Source organism: Staurois parvus, unplaced genomic scaffold (genome assembly GCF_062004578.1).
Source record: "Staurois parvus isolate SC_StPar_1 unplaced genomic scaffold, SC_StPar_1.0 ptg000874l, whole genome shotgun sequence".
NCBI classification, from domain to species: domain Eukaryota; kingdom Metazoa; phylum Chordata; class Amphibia; order Anura; family Ranidae; genus Staurois; species Staurois parvus.
The window spans coordinates 629,207-653,497 of NW_028318670.1; the positions used below are offsets into that span (position 1 = coordinate 629,207).

The window sequence follows — 24,291 nt, forward strand, 5'->3', positions numbered from 1 at the left end:
GGCTTGCCTAAAACCACACCCAGAAGAGAAAACACTTACTAGCTATAACAAAGGCATGCAGCATGCAAATTCTGGCCAGCAGATGGCAGCAACAGATCAAGACATAGAAACAAACATGGTGAAATAAGAATTGGTAATACAATGCACAGTTAAATAACAAATATGAGGGGAACAGCACAAAATGCCAAATGCTGTGTTCTCACTACAAGACGCTTCTCGGGGCTCATTTCTTCTGAGCTTCACAAAGCGCTAACTAAGAAGTTTCTATGGAAGACAGGAAGTGATGTCAGCCACAGACAGGAAGTGATGTTGACTACAGACAGGAAGTGATGGTCAAAGACAGGAAGTTTCATGAGACACGAAATAGAGGAGACATTGCTGGAAGTGGCAGCAGAGGAGGTAATAAGATTTATTTTCTATTCACACCTAGTAACCCCCCGTCATGTCCTCTTCCTCCACCGTCACATCCGTCCTCTTCCTCCACCGTCACATCCGTCCACTTCCTCCACCGTCACATCCGTCCACTTCCTCCACCTTCACGTCCGTCCTCTTCCTCCGCCTTCACTCCCGTCCTCTTCCTCCGCTGTCACGCCCGTCCTCTTCCTCCGCCGTCACGCCCGTCCTCTTCCTCCGCCGTCACGCCCGTCCTCTTCCTCCACCGTCACGTCCGTCCTCTTCCTCCACCGTCACATCCGTCCTCTTCTTTCACCGTCATTTGTCATGTCCGTCTTCTTCTTCCCTAGTCACGTCCGTCCTCTTCCTCCATCATCATTGGAAGAGTGATCAACACCGGAGTTTTTGCGCTTGTAGGATAGCTGGAAATATTTTATTGAAATAAAATCTTGCAACCAGTTTACATTGTATAAAAAATAAATAAATACATACATACAGTATTCAATTATCTGGAAAAATAAACAAGAACAGGATACATCTCCCTAAATCAGATATATACTATTAGAAAAAAGGAAACTTTAGCATTTATGGCTTTATTATCTGGGCAGGTACGAAGCAGAAAAAAAAAGTAAAAAACAACACCAAGACCTTTATGGCCCACTTATCAGGCATTACATTTATCCTCCCGTTGCAGGGGAAGCAACTTCCACTGAATAACAACAGCCTTTATGGCTTTAAAAAAACACGACTTATCTACTCAACCAAAGCTAAGGAACCTGGACCTTCAGGTGCACATAGCCTTTCTTAAAAAAGACTTCTTACCAAAATCTAGGGGAATGAATGAAGAGGAAAAACAGGAAAGCAACCTTACCAAGAGATCAACAGATTGCAGCTACAGGCCTGATGTTCCTCCACGCCTCTATCCAGGCCTTTTGCCGCAATCTGTCTTTCTCCAGACCCCGAATTTTCCCAACCTCACCAAGGATGTCACACACCACCACCTGAACAGGAAGGACCTTCTGCCGAATGGAAACCTGACACTGTGCATTCCATGTGTAGTAACGGGTCACTAGACAAACTAGAAAAAGAGTGTTCAAATCAAAACCAGTATGACTTTCCAATGCCCCATATACCCACTCTGCATAACATGCAGTGCAGGAAGGGGATGTCTAGAGCCCTCCCCACCATTTATACACCTCTATGTTGAAGGGACACTGAAGCAAGAAGTGGTCCATAGATTCCACCTCGCCCCCACACTCCATCCTCGGACAACCACAGTTATCCAGAGAACGGTACTTCAGGTTTCCCCTTACATTGAGCCTGCCATGGAACGCAAGCCAGGCCTGGTCCCTAAACTTCAAGGGAATCCTTTCCATATTTAACAAACGTAGCCCCTCCCGCAAAATATGGCCTGGGCAATCCTTCAAGGCCAATGGTGCATGAAACGCAGAGGCCACGACCCTCTCCCCCAGGAGTCTCCCAGGGAGCGATCTGACCTCTTCCGCAGTCACACACCACCGCCTCAGTATCTTCAAGCACGGAGCGACATAAGCCGGGAGCTTACCATGCCTGACTCTCAAGCTTCTCACTGGCCCGCCTCTCTCCCAGCAGTTCAGAAAAGGCTTAAACCAGACTTGGAAAAGGCCTACCCATGCAGGCGGTCTCTCTTTTAACATGCTACCAAGATTATGTTTAATAAACATCAGAGAGAAGAAAACAACTGGGTTGACCATACCTAGGCCACCCTCCCGCCTGGTTCGATAAGTCACATCCCGCTTCACAAGGTTCAGTCTGTTCCCCCATAATAGCTGGAAGAAGCAGCTGTAAACCCTTGTGTAGAGATACTCTGGCAAGAGACAAATGAAACTGACGTATAAGAAAACAGGGACCAAGTAAGTCTTGATTAGGTCAACCCTTTCCCTTAGGGACAGCCGCCACCCCTTCCAGCATCTCACTTTAACATTGGCATCTGACAACCTAGACTCCCAATTTGTTTTGCTGTAGTCGTCAGGGCCAAATTCGATGCCTAGCACTTTTACCTTCTGTCGGGGCTCAGGGAAGGCATCCGGAAGCTCGAAGCCTTCACCTTCCCTGCCCATCCAGAAAACTTCACACTTGTCATGATTAATCTTGGAGCCTGATGCCTCCACATACTGCTCCATCACCAAGACAACCTCCTGCGCCTCACCGGTCCCAGAGATGAATACAGATACGTCATTGGCATAAACCACGACCCTCAAAGGTGGCTCACCAGTAGTGCCCACTGGCACCCTGCCCAACACCCCGCCATCTAGCCTTCTAATGAAGGGGTCAATGGCAAAGGCATAGAGCAGAGGGCTCAGCGGACACCCCTGGCGCACCCTTGAGCCGACCCCAAAGGGCCGCCCAATCCAACCATTGATCAACATGAAGCTCTCAGCCCCTCTGTACAAAGCATGAAGACATCCAAGGAACCTCCCCTCGAGGCCATACCTGTCAAGGAGATGCCAGAGGTACTTGTGGTCGACCCGATCAAAAGCCTTAGCTTGATCCAACGCCAGCAAGTACTTCCGACAGCCATCAGCACTGCACCGCTCCAGAGCCTCCCGGACAGCTAACACTGCTGAAAAGGTGCTCCTGCCCTGAACCGAGCAGTGCTGCTGCTGTAAAAGTAGACCGTCTACCACTGATGACAAGCGCCAGAAAAGGATCTTGGCCAGAATCTTTCTATCGACATTGAGCAGGCTAATGGGGTGCCAATTCTCAATCATCCTAGGGTCCTTACCTTTTGACAGCAAGATCACAGCTGACTTCCTCATGGAGGGAGGGAGCAAACCCTCATCCAGACAGCAGTTAAACACCTCCACTAGGTGAGGTGCCAAGCTAGATTTGAAAGTCTTAAAAAACTCCTCTGTTAACCCATCTGGCCCTGGTGTCTTTTTAATGGCCAGACTGTCTATCGCTTTGGCAACCTCTTCAGCTGTGATCTTACTTGTCAAACTTGTGGACGGGGTGTTATTCTCCAAACTTGGTGTAGAGTCCAGTGTTAATAAATCACAATTATGATTCGGCACTTATATTAATGGCAAGCTTGCAAAATATTTGGTTTTTATGATTAGTCATAATTAATAATAATATGTGTGAATGGTCTTTTGACAAATGGTATTACAATTCTTCAATTATAACTGAGACTGAAAAATATGAATAAGTTAAGCTGAGACAGTAAAATAAGACAGGAGTAAGCTGAACTAGCTAAACCAGCTGAAGGCTGAGTATACTATATTTAGGCTGGTAGTATATGTCAAGGTTATTAGGAGGACTCATTACAATATGTATTTTAATAGTATCTGTATGTATTTAGTATACGTTTCTAACATTGATACATATATAGTTTAGTGATTATACATTGATATGTTCTTAAGCTATATTATTCTTTAAATATATAGCTGAGGGTTACATCATTAGCTTATAATATTATTTACATCAGCATACATATGTTCCTGTCCATCAAACATCATATGTATTACATCATCTTCCTTTTATGAAATGGCTTTGCTAAGCAGTAATAATTTCCATAGAAGGTATTAAGATCACTAACTATGACGTAAATTTGCCTCATAAAAGACCATGAGACAACGGACAAGAGGGACTCTCACACGCTAACACTGACACTTGCATACACATACATACACGTCTGAGAAGCTGCAACAGGTGCATGCTACAAGATCATCACTTTCGTCTATTTCCGGCTTCTTCCCAAGGAGACATGAGTAGGACAAGGAGAACATGAAGGACAGGACAGCACATGGCCGGACTTCTATGACAGATAATGGTGACTTTATCTTTAAACTTTTGCTTGTTATTTCTACAGTAGTTTTATCTACATGGAACTGTTCATAATACGCTTTACATTGTTATTTTACACCATTGTGTGATAGAATAAAATCACACTTCATTTTTTATTTCAATGGCTCTTTCATTCATAATCGCCTCAAGACACTAAAAGAAGTATCGTATGTGTCTAAAATCCAATATCCAGGAAGCTTGACATCCCTGCGCGGTCAAGGCGCTTCTCTTTCAAAAGATCCTCAAAAAAAGCCCTTAAGACCTCCAAGATCCCTGACCTGGATGGATTTCGTCAGGGATCCTGTACTATCCCTCAGACCACTGATCGTCTTAATTGATATGCTCCGTTTACAATTCTGGTAAGGGTCGGGTGAATGGTACTTCCCGTAGTCCCTCTCCAGAACCAAAGAGGCATGCCGTTCATACTGATAATTCTTCAAGAGAAGCTTAACCTCCGAGATTGCCCCAGAATCTCCACCCTCTGAGACAAGGCGGTCAAGCTTTCTCCGTAACTGCTGATAGGCAATGTATTTATCAAGTTGTTTCCTCTTACCTAGGGCCTTGAAAACCTGCCAATCCGCACTTTGGTAAGCTCCCACCATTCCGACTTACTGCCGCAGAAATCCAGGATGGTCTCCTGAGCCCGAAGAAACTCCTCAAAGGATCGTCTCACCTGTTCGTCCTCCAGCAGAGCCGAATTCATCCTCCAGACATCCTTCCCTTCAGCGGCGTATCTGAAGCATTCAAAATCACAGTTAACAAAAGGTGGTCGGAAAACTCCACCGCCTGACACTCAGGTGCCGAGAAAGCAGAGTCCCCCTTTAAAAAAAACCTATCTATTCTACTCTCACTTCTACCTCGCCTAAAAGTGAATCCCGTGCTGTTCGGGCTGCGCTTAATTAAGGCATCGTCCAGACCTGATTCCCTAACTATCGCATTTAAAAAACGCTGTCATACTCCAGCCTGTCATTGGAGCCCTTCCTGTCCTTAAGCCTAGTGACAGTATTAAAGTGTCCTCCAAAGACAACTTGCCGGGACGTAAAAAGGAAAGGCTTAATCCTTGTAAAGAGGCATTTCCTATCCCACGTAGACTGGGGACCGTAGATGTTAATGAGCCTTAGCTCTTGCCTCTTCACAAGGACGTCCAAGACCATACACCTTCCAATCTCTACCTCAATGACCCGCGACACGTTACCATGCCGGAAAAAAGTACCGCAACTCCGCTGTAAGGCTCAGCCGCAAGAGACCAAAAGGAAGGACCACACCTCCACTCCCTTTTTGCTAGATGGACGTCAGCTAGGCTGGTAAGCCTGGTCTCTTGCAAAAATAAAATGTCAGCTCCAATACTGCTAAGCAAAAATAAGGCCGTACTTCTTGCACTTACAGACTTTATGCTGGCAACATTAATGGTTGCCACCTTTATCGGAGCGGGAACTGCCATTAAGGTAGTTGAGATGAGTGTTTCTTAACTTTAGTTTTCTCAGCTTTAGCTGGGGGTCTAGTCCTTTTAAGGGACCCTCCAGCCTCTTCCTCCTCCATGGGGGAAAGAGACTCTCCAGTGTCTCCCTCTTCCCCTGAAAGAACCCCAAACTTATTTTCAAGAGATATAACTAGAGATGAGCGAAGAAATGAAAAATTCGATTCGACTGATTCGGCGAATTCGTGGACAATATTCGATTCGAGTCGAATAAATTCGCTGTGAATTTAACTTAAAAAAGGGTGTTTCTAGGCTTCAGAGAGACTTAATATTAGTGCAGAACACTGTACCTTTAATTTAAATGCCCTTGGAGTCTGCTGGGGAAGAGAAATAATACTGTCTGTCAGTATGACATGCAGATGAGTGCCGTCGATCTTAGAATCACTGCACACTTCACTCCTTTGGCCAGTCACGGGGCCAAAACCAGTGTTTGGAGCCACAGTGTGGCGGTGGAGGCAGCAGCAATGGGAGGCCATACAGCAACCTATGACAAAATGGAAACCAGCAGGAGCGTGAGGAGACCTGAAAGTGGCACATGGCAGAGTGGGAGCAATGGGAGGCGGTACAGGGACCCAGGTCACACTATGGGCCCAGCAGCAGCGTGACCAGGCGGTACGGGGGCCCATGGCCGATATGGGGCTTGGTGGCACCTATGGAAGGCCTGTAATCTGCCAGCAACCTATGACAAAATGGACAACCGCAGGAGTGTGAGGAGATTTCAAAGTGGCACATGGCAGAGTGGAAGCAATGGAAGGCCGTACAGGGACCCAGGTCACACTGTGGGACCAGCATCAGCGTGAACAGGCGGTACGGGGGCCCATGGCCGATTTGACCTCATTCATCCCATAGTCCTGCCGACTCACGAATAGCGTGGCCTCCTCAAAGGGCCTGAGCAAGCGCAGGTGTCACACATGAGCTGCCAATGGCTGACATCTAAGTTACACAGGGAGTACCTTTATCCGCTTTTAACATCAGGAAATCTGTGATGGCCTTTAGCTGTTCGTAAAGGCGGTCTAACATATGTAGGGTTGAATTCCACCTTGTTGCAACGTCACAGCATGAGGAGTCGGTACGGGGGCCCATGGCAGATTACATGTCTGGCAGCAGCTATGTGAGGCCCGTAATCTGCCTGCACCCTATGTCAAAAAATTTAACACACCAGCAGTGTGAAGAGACCTGAAAGTGGCACATGGCAGCAGAGTGTGGCGATGGAGACAGCAGCAATGGGAGGCCGTACAGGGACCCATGAGAGACTCTGGACTTGGCAGCAGCATGAGGAGGCGGTATATAGGGGCCCATGGCAGATTAGGGGCCTGGCAGCAGCTATGTGAGGCCCGTAATCTGCCTGCACCCTATGTCAAAAAATTTAACACACCAGCAGTGTGAAGAGACCTGAAAGTGGCACATGGCAGCAGAGTGTGGCGATGGAGACAGCAGCAATGGGAGGCCATACAGGGACCCATGACAGACTCTGGACTTGGCAGCAGCATGAGGAGGCGGTATATAGGGGCCCATGGCAGATTAGGGGCCTGGCAGCAGCTATGTGAGGCCCGTAATCTGCCTGCACCCTATGTCAAAAAATGTAACACACCAGCAGTGTGTGAGGAGACCTGAAAGTGGCACATGGCAGAGTGTGGCGATGGAGACAGCAGCAATGGGAGGCCGTACAGGGACCCATGAGAGACTCTGGACCTGGCAGCAGCATGAGGAAGCGGTATATAGGGGCCTATGGCAGATTAGGGGCCTGGCAGCAGCTATAGGAGGCCCATAATCTGCCAGCACCCTATGTCAAAAAATTCTACACACCAGCAGTGTGAGGAGACCTGAAAGTGGCACATGGCAGCAGAGTGTGGCGATGGAGACAGCAGCAATGGGAGGCCGTACAGGGACCCATGACAGACTCTAGACTTGGCAGCAGCATGAGGAGGCGGTATATAGGGGCCCATGGCAGATTAGGGGCCTGGCAGCAGCTATGTGAGGCCCGTAATCTGCCTGCACCCTATGTCAAAAAATTTAACACACCAGCAGTGTGAAGAGACCTGAAAGTGGCACATGGCAGCAGAGTGTGGCGATGGAGACAGCAGCAATGGGAGGCCATACAGGGACCCATGACAGACTCTGGACTTGGCAGCAGCATGAGGAGGCGGTATATAGGGGCCCATGGCAGATTAGGGGCCTGGCAGCAGCTATGTGAGGCCCGTAATCTGCCTGCACCCTATGTCAAAAAATTTAACACACCAGCAGTGTGAAGAGACCTGAAAGTGGCACATGGCAGCAGAGTGTGGCGATGGAGACAGCAGCAATGGGAGGCCATACAGGGACCCATGACAGACTCTGGACTTGGCAGCAGCATGAGGAGGCGGTATATAGGGGCCCATGGCAGATTAGGGGCCTGGCAGCAGCTATGTGAGGCCCGTAATCTGCCTGCACCCTATGTCAAAAAATTTAACACACCAGCAGTGTGAAGAGACCTGAAAGTGGCACATGGCAGCAGAGTGTGGCGATGGAGACAGCAGCAATGGGAGGCCATACAGGGACCCATGACAGACTCTGGACTTGGCAGCAGCATGAGGAGGCGGTATATAGGGGCCCATGGCAGATTAGGGGCCTGGCAGCAGCTATGTGAGGCCCGTAATCTGCCTGCACCCTATGTCAAAAAATTTAACACACCAGCAGTGTGAAGAGACCTGAAAGTGGCACATGGCAGCAGAGTGTGGCGATGGAGACAGCAGCAATGGGAGGCCGTACAGGGACCCATGAGAGACTCTAGACTTGGCAGCAGCATGAGGAGGCGGTATATAGGGGCCCATGGCAGATTAGGGGCCTGGCAGCAGCTATGTGAGGCCCGTAATCTGCCTGCACCCTATGTCAAAAAATTTAACACACCAGCAGTGTGAAGAGACCTGAAAGTGGCACATGGCAGCAGAGTGTGGCGATGGAGACAGCAGCAATGGGAGGCCGTACAGGGACCCATGAGAGACTCTGGACTTGGCAGCAGCATGAGGAGGCGGTATATAGGGGCCCATGGCAGATTAGGGGCCTGGCAGCAGCTATGTGAGGCCCGTAATCTGCCTGCACCCTATGTCAAAAAATTTAACACACCAGCAGTGTGAAGAGACCTGAAAGTGGCACATGGCAGCAGAGTGTGGCGATGGAGACAGCAGCAATGGGAGGCCATACAGGGACCCATGACAGACTCTGGACTTGGCAGCAGCATGAGGAGGCGGTATATAGGGGCCCATGGCAGATTAGGGGCCTGGCAGCAGCTATGTGAGGCCCGTAATCTGCCTGCACCCTATGTCAAAAAATGTAACACACCAGCAGTGTGTGAGGAGACCTGAAAGTGGCACATGGCAGAGTGTGGCGATGGAGACAGCAGCAATGGGAGGCCGTACAGGGACCCATGAGAGACTCTGGACCTGGCAGCAGCATGAGGAAGCGGTATATAGGGGCCTATGGCAGATTAGGGGCCTGGCAGCAGCTATAGGAGGCCCATAATCTGCCAGCACCCTATGTCAAAAAATTCTACACACCAGCAGTGTGAGGAGACCTGAAAGTGGCACATGGCAGCAGAGTGTGGCGATGGAGACAGCAGCAATGGGAGGCCGTACAGGGACCCATGACAGACTCTAGACTTGGCAGCAGCATGAGGAGGCGGTATATAGGGGCCCATGGCAGATTAGGGGCCTGGCAGCAGCTATGTGAGGCCCGTAATCTGCCTGCACCCTATGTCAAAAAATTTAACACACCAGCAGTGTGAAGAGACCTGAAAGTGGCACATGGCAGCAGAGTGTGGCGATGGAGACAGCAGCAATGGGAGGCCATACAGGGACCCATGACAGACTCTGGACTTGGCAGCAGCATGAGGAGGCGGTATATAGGGGCCTATGGCAGATTAGGGGCCTGGCAGCAGCTATAGGAGGCCCGTAATCTGCCAGCACCCTATGTCAAAAAATTAAACACACCAGCAGTGTGAGGAGACCTGAAAGTGGCACATGTTTGAGGCATGATTCATGGCGGATTTAGTCAGTTGTGTCAGGAACTGGTGGTTTGAAATCCAGACTAATCCACGCCTGATTCATTTTCACAAACGTGAGTCTCTCCACACTTTGGGTGGACAGTCGTGTCCTCCGCGGAGTTACAATACCTCCTGCCGCACTAAACACGCGCTCCGATGCCACGCTACTGGCCGGGCATGACAGCCTTTCAAGGGCAAATTCAGCTAGTTGGGGCCAAAGGTCAAGTTTCGTTGCCCAGTAGTCAAGGGGATTGTCTACCTCGGTTGGCAGGGTGCTGTCCAAGTAGGCCCAAGCCTGTTGTTTGAGCTCCTGCTCCAGGTCCACCTGATGCTGCTGCTGCTGCTGCGGCTGGTTAGTAGTTTCCTCACTGCGCTGGTAAAGAAAGCTACTCATCATCGACTGCAGACTGAGGCAGCCGCTGCTGGTGGAGCTGCCACTGCTCCTACCACCCCACCCCTCCCCTGCTGCCATGCCAGCGGAACGCGAGCGCACAGGGCCCACAGTGTCTGAGGATGGACGTTGGCGCACAAAGGCAGAGACCAACTGACTACATAGGTGGTTTTTATAGTACGTACAGTTGTGACCAAAATTATTCAACCCCCACTGAAATTGAGTGTTTTGGCCAGTTTGACATTGCTTTTGATCATTCAGTCATCTTGCTTACATTTACATTAAAGAGGCACTTGTAGGTCAGACAAATATAACATAACAGTTATAATGAAATAACCACAAATGTCTTTTCTGTGCTCACAGCATTATCAGTTTTATTCAACCCCCAAGTGACATTCAATCTTAGTACTTAGTACAGCATCCTTTTACAGTTATAACAGCTTTTAAACGTGAAGCATAGCTTGACACAAGTGTCTTGCAGCGATCTACGGGTATCTTCGCCCATTCTTCATGGGCAAAGGCCTCCAGTTCAGTCACATTCTTAGGCTTGCGCACTGCAACTGCTTTCTTTAAGTCCCACCAGAGGTTCTCAATCGGATTTAAGTCTGGTGACTGCGATGGCCACTCCAAAATGTTCCAGCCTTTCCTCTGCAACCATGCTCTAGTGGACTTGGAGGTATGCTTGGGATCATTGTCCTGTTGAAAGGTCCAACGTCTCCCAAGCCTCAGGTGTGTGACGGACTGCATCACGTTTCCATCCAATATCTCCTGGTACTGAAGAGAATTCATGGTACCTTGCACACGCTGAAGCTTCCCTGTACCTGCAGAAGCAAAACAGCCCCAAAGCATGATTGACCCTCCACCATGCTTCACAGTAGGCAAGGTGTTCTTTTCATCATAGGCCTTGTTCTTCCTCCTCCAAACATAGCGTTGATCCATGGGCCCAAACAGTTCTAATTTTGTTTCATCAGTCCACAGAACACTATCCCACAACTTTTGTGGTTTGTCCACATGGCTTTTGGCATACTGCAGTCGACTCTTCTTATTCTTTGGAGACAGCAAGGGGGTACGCCTGGGAGTTCTGGCACGGAGGCCTTCATTACGCAGTGTGCGTCTTATTGTCTGGGCTGAAACTTCTGTACCCACATCTGACAAATCTTTTCTCAGTTCCTCAGCAGTCACACGGGGACTTCTCTCCACTCTACGCTTCAGGTAGCGCACAGCAGTCGAAGTCAGCATCTTCTTTCTGCCACGACCAGGTAGCGTTTCAACAGTGCCCTTTGCCTTGAATTTGCGAATGATGCTTCCTAAGGTGTCTCTTGGTATGTTTAACATCTTTGCAATCTTCTTATAGCCATTGCCCTTCCTGTGAAGAGAAATCACCTCTTCTCTTGTCTTCCTGGACCATTCTCTTGCCTTCACCATGTTTGTAACCACACCAGTAAATGTCTAGAAGGAGCTGAGTATCACAGTCATTTTAAAGCTGCCTAATTGGTGCTTATTATGCTTGATTGCTGCTCGGTGACATCCACAGGTGTTTTCAATACCTGATGGAAAGCACCTGTATGAACCTCTGTTCTTCAGAGTGGTAGTCTTTAAGGGGTTGAATAATTGTGGCAATGAAGAAACCACATAAGAACCATTTACTACTGTATTACATAAACAATTGATGTCATTTTAGTTGCATTTGGGTAGTTACAACGTCCTTGTAGGATTTGATTCTGAATACAATTCCAAATGTACACTATAGTCCCTAAACCCCTTTACAGCATTGGGGGTTGAATAATTTTGGTCACAACTGTAATTTTGGCCTCCCTCTCAGCAGGTGTGAAAAAGGCCACCATTTTGGACCGGTAGCGAGGGTCCAACAAGGTGGACAGCCAAAAGTCATCCCTCTGTCTGATGGTTATTATTCGGCTGTCGCTACGCAAGCAACCGAGCATGCTATGGGCCATTTGTGCCAAGGAATGCGAGGGACTCCCTGCCTCCATCTCCACAGCATACTGCCACGGTGCGTCTGGGTCCTCTGTCTCCTCCTCCTCCTCTACCAGATGCTCCTGCTCCTCCACTCCTGTCCGCTGAGTGGAAAAACCACCCATTTCACTCAATAATTCCTGAGCACAAATGTCCTCCTCTACCTCCTCCTCTTCTTCCTGTCCTGCCCCCACAGGGGTCATGTGGCGTTGAGATCTGTGCGCCACGTCTACCGCACCCTGACCAGCCATTGTTAACAGCATTTGTTCCAGGACGTGCAACAGAGGAATGACGTCGTTCATCCCATAGTCCTGCCGACTCACGAATAGCGTGGCCTCCTCAAAGGGCCTGAGCAAGCGGCAGGTGTCACGCATGAGCTGCCAATGGCTGACATCTAAGTTACACAGGGGAGTACCTTTATCCGCTTGTAACATCAGGAAATCGGTGATGGCCTTTCGCTGCTCGTAAAGGCGGTCTAACATGTGTAGGGTTGAATTCCACCTTGTTGCAACGTCGCAGATCAGGCGATGCTGTGGAATTCCGTTCTGCCGCTGCAGCTCAATGAGGGTGTTCTTTGCGGTGTAGGAATGGCTGAAATGCATGCACAGTTTACGTGACATTTTAAGGATGTCTTGCAGTGGGATGGTGGATTTTAGGAACCGCTTGACAACCAGATTGAACACGTGAGCCATGCATGGCGCATGGCACAACCTTCCTTGACGCAGAGCAGACACCATGTTCTTTCCGTTGTCAGTCAACATGGTTCCGATTTTTAGTTTGCGCGGAGACAGCCATCTGTCGATTTCTCTGTTCATTACACTCAGCAGTTCCTCCCCTGTGTGACTACGTTCGCCAAGGCATACCAGGTGCAGCACAGCGTGACACCGTTGCGCCCTGCACATGTGATATGCCGGTCGGGTAATGGGACTTGGCACGGGGGTGGCGGCTGAGGACACGGCGGAAAAAGAGGTGGTAGAGGCGGACATGCTTGCTGGACCAAGGACGTGCAAACGTGGAGGCAAAAGCGTCGTGACCTGTCCAAGTTGCTGGTGCGGCTGTGCCGGCACCACGTTCACCCAGTGGGCCGTAAATGACATGTACTGTCCCTGACCGTAGTTACAGCTCCACACGTCGGCGCTGCCGTGCACTTTGGCAGAGACCGACATGCTCAAAGACTGGCCCACCATCTCTTCTACATGTGAATGCAGGGCTGGCACTGCCTTTTGGGCAAAGAAATGACGGCTTGGCACTCTCCACCGCGGCGCGGCACAAGCCATCATTTCTCGGAAAGGTGCTGAGTCCACCAGTTGGAAAGGGAGGGACTGCAGCACCAGCAACTTGGACAGGAGGACGTTCAGCTTTTGCACCGTCGGGTGCGTGCTCGCAAACTGTTGTCTCTTGGATACGGATTCCAAGAAAGACTGTTGACGGAATCCGAGAAGAGGAGTAGCAGGAGAAGGAGCATCTGAACGAGCGGAAGATGCCAATGAGCGACAACTCCCCTCAGCAGAGGTGTTGGAGCCTTGACTGGCTGATAGAGGGCGATTGACGACGTCGGGTGACGGAGCAAGTAACGGAGCGGGTGATGGAGCGGGGGCTGGGGCAGGCAGAACCGCCGTATGTTTATCACGGTTTTCCCAGGCCACCGAATGGTGACGCTGCATATGCTGACGCAACGCTGTAGTCCCAACATGGGCCCCCTGGCCACGCTTGCATTTCTGGCCACATAGTCGACATACGGCTACGTTTACTTCCTCGGGCGGCTTGAGGAAAAATTGCCACACCACCGAGTAGGAAACTTTGCCCCCGCTACTCTTCACTGGCTGACTGCTACTTCCTCCGTGCGCAACGGCACCACTACTGGCCGTGGTGGTAGGCTGCAGTGGAGCTGGTGCTCTACTCCGTGGACGTTTGGCTCCACTGACACTGATGCGACCCTGCTGCTGTCTCCTGGGCAACCCACCGACTGTTTTGCTCGCTGCCAAGCTGCCACCCTCTTCTCCTGATGATGCGGAAGAAATTGCCTGATGACGACGAGGCTGCCAAGTGCGATCAACCTCCTCATCATCAAGTAGGGTCTCCGCCTCACTACTAGCCCCCTCGGCTGCGTCTGGGTCAGGAGACAGACCTGTCTCTAGACCGGCTACCGAGCCACTCTCCTCGCCAGTACTTGTTCGCTTGGCTGCTGAAAAGGCCGATGTCTCCCCCCGTTCCTGACCGCCCTCTGTTAGCTCTTCCTCACTGTACAGTGGGGCTGAGCCCACAGCATGCGATACTTCGCTTGGTGAGGGAACAGCAAAGGACAGGGGCAGGTAGAGGACACGTGATTTCAGTGGGCTTGGTCCCGGGCCATGCCAACTAACGGTTGTGTCTGACGTACCCACCGACCGTTGGCTGTAGGTGTCAGAGGTGACCTGGGAAGAGGAAGACGACCGAGCCAACCAATCAATGACGGCAGGGTTGTCGGTGGAGACACGACCGCTGGATGACACCGGGAGCACTGGCCTCTGGCTGCGAATACTGCTGCCTCGACCCCTTCCTCTGCTGCCACGTCTGCTCGCTCCTAAAACATTGCCTCCTCTGCCACTCCTCTGCATGTTGTCTGACATACTATTTAATTCAACGATTAGGTGTCCCTGAGTAACAATTCTCTGGCACTCAGTAACAATTCTGTCTGTCCCTGAGTATGAATTCTGTGGCCCTGAGTAACAATTCTGTGTCTGTGCGAGTAACAATTCTGTGTCTGTGCAAGTAACAATTTTGTGTCTGTGCGAGTAACAAATCTCTGGCACTCAGTAACAATTCTGTCTGTCCCTGAGTAACAATTCTCTGGCACTCAGTAACAATTCTGTCTGTCCCTGAGTAACAATTCTCTGGCACTCAGTAACAATTCTGTCTGTCCCTGAGTATGAATTCTGTGGCCCTGAGTAACAATTCTGTGTCTGTGCGAGTAACAATTCTGTGTCTGTGCAAGTAACAATTTTGTGTCTGTGCGAGTAACAATTCTCTGGCACTCAGTAACAATTCTGTCTGTCCCTGAGTAACAATTCTCTGGCACTCAGTAACAATTCTGTCTGTCCCTGAGTATGAATTCTGTGGCCCTGAGTAACAATTCTGTGTCTGTGCGAGTAACAATTCTGTGTCTGTGCAAGTAACAATTTTGTGTCTGTGCGAGTAACAAATCTCTGGCACTCAGTAACAATTCTGTCTGTCCCTGAGTAACAATTCTCTGGCACTCAGTAACAATTCTGTCTGTCCCTGAGTAACAATTCTCTGGCACTCAGTAACAATTCTGTCTGTCCCTGAGTATGAATTCTGTGGCCCTGAGTAACAATTCTGTGTCTGTGCGAGTAACAATTCTGTGTCTGTGCAAGTAACAATTTTGTGTCTGTGCGAGTAACAATTCTCTGGCACTCAGTAACAATTCTGTCTGTCCCTGAGTAACAATTCTCTGGCACTCAGTAACAATTCTGTCTGTCCCTGAGTAACAATTCTCTGGCACTCAGTAACAATTCTGTCTATCCCTGAGTATGAATTCTGTGGCCCTGAGTAACAATTCTGTGTCTGTGCGAGTAACAATTCTGTGTCTGTGCAAGTAACAATTTTGTGTCTGTGCGAGTAACAATTCTCTGGCACTCAGTAACAATTCTGTCTGTCCCTGAGTAACAATTCTCTGGCACTCAGTAACAATTCTGTCTGTCCCTGAGTATGAATTCTGTGGCCCTGAGTAACAATTCTGTGTCTGTGCGAGTAACAATTCTGTGTCTGTGCAAGTAACAATTTTGTGTCTGTGCGAGTAACAATTCTCTGGCACTCAGTAACAATTCTGTCTGTCCCTGAGTAACAATTCTCTGGCACTCAGTAACAATTCTGTCTGTCCCTGAGTAACAATTCTCTGGCACTCAGTAACAATTCTGTCTATCCCTGAGTATGAATTCTGTGGCCCTGAGTAACAATTCTGTGTCTGTGCGAGTAACAATTCTGTGTCTGTGCAAGTAACAATTTTGTGTCTGTGCGAGTAACAATTCTCTGGCACTCAGTAACAATTCTGTCTGTCCCTGAGTAACAATTCTCTGGCACTCAGTAACAATTCTGTCTGTCCCTGAGTAACAATTCTCTGGCACTCAGTAACAATTCTGTCTATCCCTGAGTATGAATTCTGTGGCCCTGAGTAACAATTCTGTGTCTGTGCGAGTAACAATTCTGTGTCTGTGCAAGTAACAATTTTGTGTCTGTGCGAGTAACAATTCTCTGGCACTCAGTAACAATTCTGTCTGTCCCTGAGTAACAATTCTCTGGCACTCAGTAACAATTCTGTCTGTCCCTGAGTAACAATTCTCTGGCACTCAGTAACAATTCTGTCTGTCCCTGAGTAACAATTCTCTGGCACTCAGTAACAATTCTGTCTGTCCCTGAGTAACAATTCTCTGGCACTCAGTAACAATTCTGTCTGTCCCTGAGTATGAATTCTGTGGCCCTGAGTAACAATTCTGTGTCTGTGCGAGTAACAATTCTGTGTCTGTGCAAGTAACAATTTTGTGTCTGTGCGAGTAACAATTCTCTGGCACTCAGTAACAATTCTGTCTGTCCCTGAGTAACAATTCTCTGGCACTCAGTAACAATTCTGTCTGTCCCTGAGTAACAATTCTCTGGCACTCAGTAACAATTCTGTCTGTCCCTGAGTAACAATTCTCTGGCACTCAGTAACAATTCTGTCTGTCCCTGAGTAACAATTCTCTGGCACTCAGTAACAATTCTGTCTGTCCCTGAGTATGAATTCTGTGGCCCTGAGTAACAATTCTGTGTCTGTGCGAGTAACAATTCTGTGTCTGTGCAAGTAACAATTTTGTGTCTGTGCGAGTAACAAATCTCTGGCACTCAGTAACAATTCTGTCTGTCCCTGAGTAACAATTCTCTGGCACTCAGTAACAATTCTGTCTGTCCCTGAGTAACAATTCTCTGGCACTCAGTAACAATTCTGTCTGTCCCTGAGTATGAATTCTGTGGCCCTGAGTAACAATTCTGTGTCTGTGCGAGTAACAATTCTGTGTCTGTGCAAGTAACAATTTTGTGTCTGTGCGAGTAACAATTCTCTGGCACTCAGTAACAATTCTGTCTGTCCCTGAGTAACAATTCTCTGGCACTCAGTAACAATTCTGTCTGTCCCTGAGTAACAATTCTCTGGCACTCAGTAACAATTCTGTCTATCCCTGAGTATGAATTCTGTGGCCCTGAGTAACAATTCTGTGTCTGTGCGAGTAACAATTCTGTGTCTGTGCAAGTAACAATTTTGTGTCTGTGCGAGTAACAAATCTCTGGCACTCAGTAACAATTCTGTCTGTCCCTGAGTAACAATTCTCTGGCACTCAGTAACAATTCTGTCTGTCCCTGAGTAACAATTCTCTGGCACTCAGTAACAATTCTGTCTGTCCCTGAGTATGAATTCTGTGGCCCTGAGTAACAATTCTGTGTCTGTGCGAGTAACAATTCTGTGTCTGTGCAAGTAACAATTTTGTGTCTGTGCGAGTAACAATTCTCTGGCACTCAGTAACAATTCTGTCTGTCCCTGAGTAACAATTCTCTGGCACTCAGTAACAATTCTGTCTGTCCCTGAGTAACAATTCTCTGGCACTCAGTAACAATTCTGTCTATCCCTGAGTATGAATTCTGTGGCCCTGAGTAACAATTCTGTGTCTGTGCGAGTAACAATTCTGTGTCTGTGCAAGTAACAATTTTGTGTCTGTGCGAGTAACAATTCTCTGGCACTCAGTAACAATTCTGTCTGTCCCTGAGTAACAATTCTCTGGCACTCAGTAACAATTCTGTCTGTCCCTGAGTAACAATTCTCTGGCACTCAGTAACAATTCTGTCTGTCCCTGAGTAACAATTCTCTGGCACTCAGTAACAATTCTGTCTGTCCCTGAGTAACAATTCTCTGGCACTCAGTAACAATTCTGTCTGTCCCTGAGTATGAATTCTGTGGCCCTGAGTAACAATTCTGTGTCTGTGCGAGTAACAATTCTGTGTCTGTGCAAGTAACAATTTTGTGTCTGTGCGAGTAACAATTCTCTGGCACTCAGTAACAATTCTGTCTGTCCCTGAGTAACAATTCTCTGGCACTCAGTAACAATTCTGTCTGTCCCTGAGTAACAATTCTCTGGCACTCAGTAACAATTCTGTCTGTCCCTGAGTATGAATTCTGTGGCCCTGAGTAACAATTCTGTGTCTGTGCGAGTAACAATTCTGTGTCTGTGCAAGTAACAATTTTGTGTCTGTGCGAGTAACAATTCTCTGGCACTCAGTAACAATTCTGTCTGTCCCTGAGTAACAATTCTCTGGCACTCAGTAACAATTCTGTCTGTCCCTGAGTAACAATTCTCTGGCACTCAGTAACAATTCTGTCTATCCCTGAGTATGAATTCTGTGGCCCTGAGTAACAATTCTGTGTCTGTGCGAGTAACAATTCTGTGTCTGTGCAAGTAACAATTTTGTGTCTGTGCGAGTAACAATTCTCTGGCACTCAGTAACAATTCTGTCTGTCCCTGAGTAACAATTCTCTGGCACTCAGTAACAATTCTGTCTGTCCCTGAGTAACAATTCTCTGGCACTCAGTAACAATTCTGTCTGTCCCTGAGTAACAATTCTCTGGCACTCAGTAACAATTCTGTCTGTCCCTGAGTAACAATTCTCTGGCACTCAGTAACAATTCTGTCTGTCCCTGAGTAACAATTCTGTCTGTCCCTGAGAATGAATTCTGTGGCCCTAAGAATTCTCTGGCACTCAGTAACAATTCTGTCTGTCCCTGAGTAACAATTCTCTGGCACTCAGTAACAATTCTGTCTGTCCCTGAGTAAAAATTCTGTGGCCCTAATAACGTTTCTGTGGCCCTAAGTAACAATTCTCTGGCACTGAGTAACAATTCTGTCTGTCCCTGAGTATGAATTCTGTGGCCCTAACTAGCGTTTCTTTGTCCCTAAATAACGATTCTGTGGCCCTCATTAACAAGTCTGTGTCCCTGAGTAATGGTTCTCTGTCCCTAAGTAACTTCTCTCTGTCCCCAATTCTCGTTTCTGTGGCCCTAACTCTGTCCCTGTCCCTAGTACAGAGCGGTCTGCCTCTGTTCAATGACTGCAGGCAAATGAAGATTTCCAAAATGGCCGCTATATATACCTCGACCATTACACAGTGCTGGCTGGCTGGCTGCTGATTGGCTGATGCGATCACATGTCGTTGAGGAATGCATTATGGGGCAGCGCGCCTTGTCTGCGCGCCTTCCCCGACATCCCCGCTCCGTCGCCGCACATGTCAGCCGCCATTTTCGGAAAAATTTCGATTCGCGCGTCCGAATTAGGCTGTTTTTCGGATTCGGCACGAATCGAAATTTTTCCGATATTCGACTCGAATTCCACTTCGGATGCTTCGATTCGCTCATCTCTAGATATAACCTCAACCTCCAGTGAGGAAACTGAAGAAGAAGGGGACAGCACTGCGCTATTTCTACCTCCCTTCCCCACTAAAGACCACACACCCTCCTTATTCTCCTTAGATGTTCCATCCTTCCCAGGGACTAAGCTCTCCTGTCCAGCCTTCACCTGACCCTTAGATGCCACCGAGCCCCCTGTCCGACCTCTGCGACGCTGCGGGAGCAAAACTGGTGGTGGGACCACAAATAGATTACACACCCCTGCCCCCTTAGCCGCCTCACCCATCTTGGAACTAACAGGGGGGGACACACAAGGAGGGGCAAACAACACCTGGGGGTACACAGAGACAGGGGAAGACACCACAACGGGGGGGGTTACAGGCACACTAGGGGTTACACACGGTGCACCTGGCACCAGGGCATCTGGAGCAGTTGCCCCATCAGGAGTTGGGCCCGCACCCGCCTCCTCCGCATCCATCCTGGCCAACTCCTCAGGAATGCCAGATAGATTATGTAGTGCCTCAGGGCATTGGTTGTAGGAATGCCCTAATACCTGACAGAGGTTGCACCGAATTGGGTTACAATCACGAGCTACATGACCAATACCCTAGCATAACGAGCATTTCAAAACCTCAAAACTTGAGGCGAAGTGCCCCCTGTTGCCACACCGGTGGCAGACTTTCGGCTGCCTGGCGTAAAAGACTATTAGTCTATCCTTCCCAAGGCAGGTCGAAGATGGGAGATGCTTTACCATGTTATTCTCCACCTGCAGCTTTACAGTCGCCGACCATCCCCCAGTCCAGATCCCACGATCATCCAAGATTTTCCTAAGGGGGGCTAACACTTCCCCAAACCGATTTAGCCATACTATAATTTCTGTCGAGGGGATCGACTCATTCCTGACCAGGATTGTAACGAATTTGACAAGGGGTGCCTAGAAACCACTTTTGGGGTCAGGCCCTCCCACCTGGGGGTCCCCTTCCAAACATTCTCATATTTTTGCCAGAACAAGTCTAGGCACTCTGGCTTCACAAATGATACGTCATATTCCCTGGTCCCCACCGGGGCTATAAAAGCAAATATGTCTACTGCTTTGAAGCCCATATCCAGAATTCTGTCAACAACCTCCCTTCTATTTGGGGGGGGGGGCTTCCTCCTTCCCATTTTAGCTGGACAACGTTTCTTCTTTTGATGGTTGGTGGTGATCCCCCTGCCTGACTCTCCGGTGGTCTTGTTACCCCCTGTCTATTTTTTAAAGTCGCTGAATAGCTCAGGGCTCCCTTGGCAACCGTGGCTGAGACTGGGCCTGTAGCTGGGCTGAGACTTGGCCTGTAGCTGGGGCTGAGACTGGGACTGCAGCTGGGGCTGAGACTGGGCCTGCAGCTAGGGCTGAGACTGGGCCTGCAGCTGGAGCTGAGACTGGGCCTGCAGCTGGGGCTGAGACTGGGCCTGCAGCTGGGGCTGAGACTGGGCCTGCAGCTGGGGCTGAGACGGGGCCTGCAGCTGGGGCTGAGACGGGCTGCGACGGGGCCTGCAGCTGGGGCTGAGACGGGGCCAGCAGCTGGGGCTGAGACGGGGCCTGCAGCTGGGGCTGAGACGGGGCCTGCAGCTGGGGCTGAGACGGGGCCTGCAGCTGGGGCTGAGACGGGGCCTGCAGCTGGGGCTGAGACGGGGCCTGCAGCTGGGGCTGAGACGGGGCCTGCAGCTGGGGCTGAGACAGGGCTGCAGCTGGGGCTGAGACTGGGCCTGGAGCTGGGGCTGAGACTGGGCCTGGAGCTGGGGCTGAGACGGGGCCTGAGGCTGGGGATGGGGCTATGCTGGCTGAAGCAGACACTGCAGCAACCAAATTGGCCTCACACAAAGAACCGATTTGTCACAAATAACCAAACAAGTGTCCGACACATCACTTACAGTCCCCGCAGCCGGAGAGGCTTTCAACTGTGGCTGCACTGCCTTCCCCTCCTGGGATTTGCAACTGTTTTCCAGCTTGCTGGGAAGTTTTTCCCACTTTACAAAAAACAATTTCTCGGTCTTTTTTGGCTTAAGTGGCCTAGGGCACTTGTCTGCCTCATCACCAGTGTCATCAGATGAAAATGCGAACTGTCGTCCGTGCAGGGGGGACTCTAATGCAGTCACGAATTCCATGGCACCAACCTCCTCCTCCTGCTCCACCTGGGATCCCCAATCTAGCTGCTGTTGCTGAGGGGGGATGGGTTCCGACTCACCTTCCACTTTCAAACTTTCTCCAGCACGCTGAGAAGTAACTGTGCTACCTTCTCCAACCTCACCTGGGGGGTCTGACAGGTCCCCGGATGACACCGCCTCTCCGATCTGGCCCCTGGCAGCCGCTAACGATCTGTCACGGGCCTGCCTGAAACGCTCCTCGTTCATGTATTTCTCCTGCATGAACCCGCTGGTTGCTTTCAGTGTCTCCACTAGATCACATTGCTGGCGCACTGCCTGCTCCATACGCACAAGCTCAGGCTTCATAGCCTGCCGCTTTGTGCTCCACACACGATCGTACGATGACTTGAACTTCATTTCTCATTCTGACCAGCTTGTCTTCCTCCTTCCCGATCCTTGCCACATGGGCCGCCACACAGCCCCGATAAGCCGCATATGATTCCCCTTCTTTAGGGCCTTTTCCCAGGTCCTCAATAGCTGGCATGTCAGGTCCGGTACTAGGAGCCCCAGGGGTCCCTCCTCTTCCCGGATCATGGCCGGGCTCCGCCATCCTCTCCTGGGTAGTGCCAGAAATGTAGTCCCTGGTTTCATTTGAGGCCTAGCAGGACCTCACACAGCACACCCCACACACTGTCTGAGCAGCACCACGTCCACTTCCTTCTAACGACACTCAGCTGCAGGATATCTGGAGGAATCCTAGAACGGTATGCCAATTGCTAGACTGCTCCCCAACCCTTAGAGTGCACCAGATTGTATGTAAGATTCATATCTGCCTGTGTGTGGTCAGCCAGCTGGATTGGAGTGGAGTCTCCCTCTAGTGGTGGCCAGAGGTAGTGCGGGCTGTGAAAGGGCATCATGGCCAGTCAGTATTGTTCAAAGTATTCCCTCTTTACTCCAAGACTAGGGCCACGCCCTGGTTAGTTGCCATGATTGTGTGAGTGTACACTAAGTACATCTGCTATCCATCTACAGAGAAAACCCGCATAGATCACATCACCACACCTATGAGGATGGAGGAGGACCGGAGTCACATGACTGAGAGGATACTAAACCTCACCCTGGAGATCATCTACCTGCTGACCGGAGAGGTGAGGAGAATTCTGGGAGGTCACATGACATCACTCTCATCTCTATTAATAAAACACAGACCTGACCAGAGAGGTGAGGAGGATTCTGGGAGGTCACATGACATCACTCTCATCTCTATTAATAAAACACAGACCTGACCAGAGAGGTGAGGAGGATTCTGAGAGGTCACATGACATCACATAGACCTGACCGGAGAGGTGAGGAGGATTCTGGGAGGACACATGACATCACACAGACCTGACCGGAGAGGTGAGGAGGATTCTGGGAGGTCACATGACATCACTCTGGTCTAGTCTGGCCAATAGACCATGTTCTTCTTGTAGACATGTAGATGATGTCAGATGATTGATATCGGTTTCTCTTTCTCCTGATCTGTAGGATTATGTTGTAGTGAAGAAGTCTAGTGGGAAGCCAATCTCAGGAGGATGGAGCAGGACCCAGAGCCCCACCATGGTGCCTCCCCCTCATTCTCCGATACCTGAGAGGAACAAAGAGCAGAAGATCCTGGAACTGACCACCATGATGGTCCATCTGCTGACAGGAGAGGTGAGCGGTGCCGGGAATTCTGGGACATTCTCCAGTAACAGACAAGGGATGTGTCTGGATGGTGACTGAAGGGAAATGTATGTCTTTTAGGTCTGTCATTTTGTTTTTCCCACTCCATTTTATATTCCATGTTGATTAATTGTTTTGTATTATAACCAGAATGAGTTAATGAAAATATGCTATGTCAGTTATGTATTACAGAACTATACTCACAAAATTCTTCTATCTTTTATCTTAGCTTAGCCTTGGTAGAGACGGTGAAAGTATTCAATTATTTCTTTGTATTAACAAGCACCTGTTTCTGTTATGATACAATTAAATGTCAAATATTTCTGTTCCATGAGAAAATAATTGTTTGTTACTTATAACTAATTACAAATGCCTGAGAAAGATCATGTTCACAGCCTTGAAAAGTATCTAGCGAGATTCTATTGTATGTAGCAGATAAGTTTTTATGTAATATTATAGACATTCCTTAAATTTTGCTTCTCATCATTATTCAGGATTGACGTAAATGCTTGTATTCCCACTTGCATGCTATATTGTACTATATAAGAGAGCTTTCGTTGTGGAATAAATTAGAAGTTTTTGGTTACTTATAAGACGGTCTCATGTGTGATTACTTGTAACCAATGCTTCTCCAGGCCTGAGGAGACAGAACGAGTGACAGAGAACTTAGACCAGGGGTCTAAAGGTCAATAGAACCAACAGTGACTGTATCATTGTGTTTGTCAGGTTCCTATAAGGTGTCAGGGTGTCACTGTCTATTTCTCCATGGAGGAGTGGGAGTATTTAGAAGGACACAAGGACCTCTACAAGGACGTCATGATGGACAATCAGCCGCCCCTCACATCACCGGGTAAGAGGAGACTTTATTGGAAAGGAGAGAGCAGTACGGAGGGTCCACCTAGATCCCCCATCATCTGATAAACACATAGAAACAATGGATTCAGTCAGTGTTTGTGTTTCCT

The 24,291-nt window shown here is 49.0% G+C and overlaps 1 long non-coding RNA gene across 1 annotated transcript; it reads left to right on the forward strand.

Annotated features, from left to right (window-relative positions):
* On the forward strand, positions 1 to 23,922 carry LOC149443131 (uncharacterized). Its single transcript, XR_016306700.1, has 2 exons — positions 1 to 399; positions 23,153 to 23,922. It is a non-coding gene; the product is annotated as an uncharacterized LOC149443131 (long non-coding RNA).
* Positions 23,923 to 24,291: the final 369 nt, after the last annotated feature.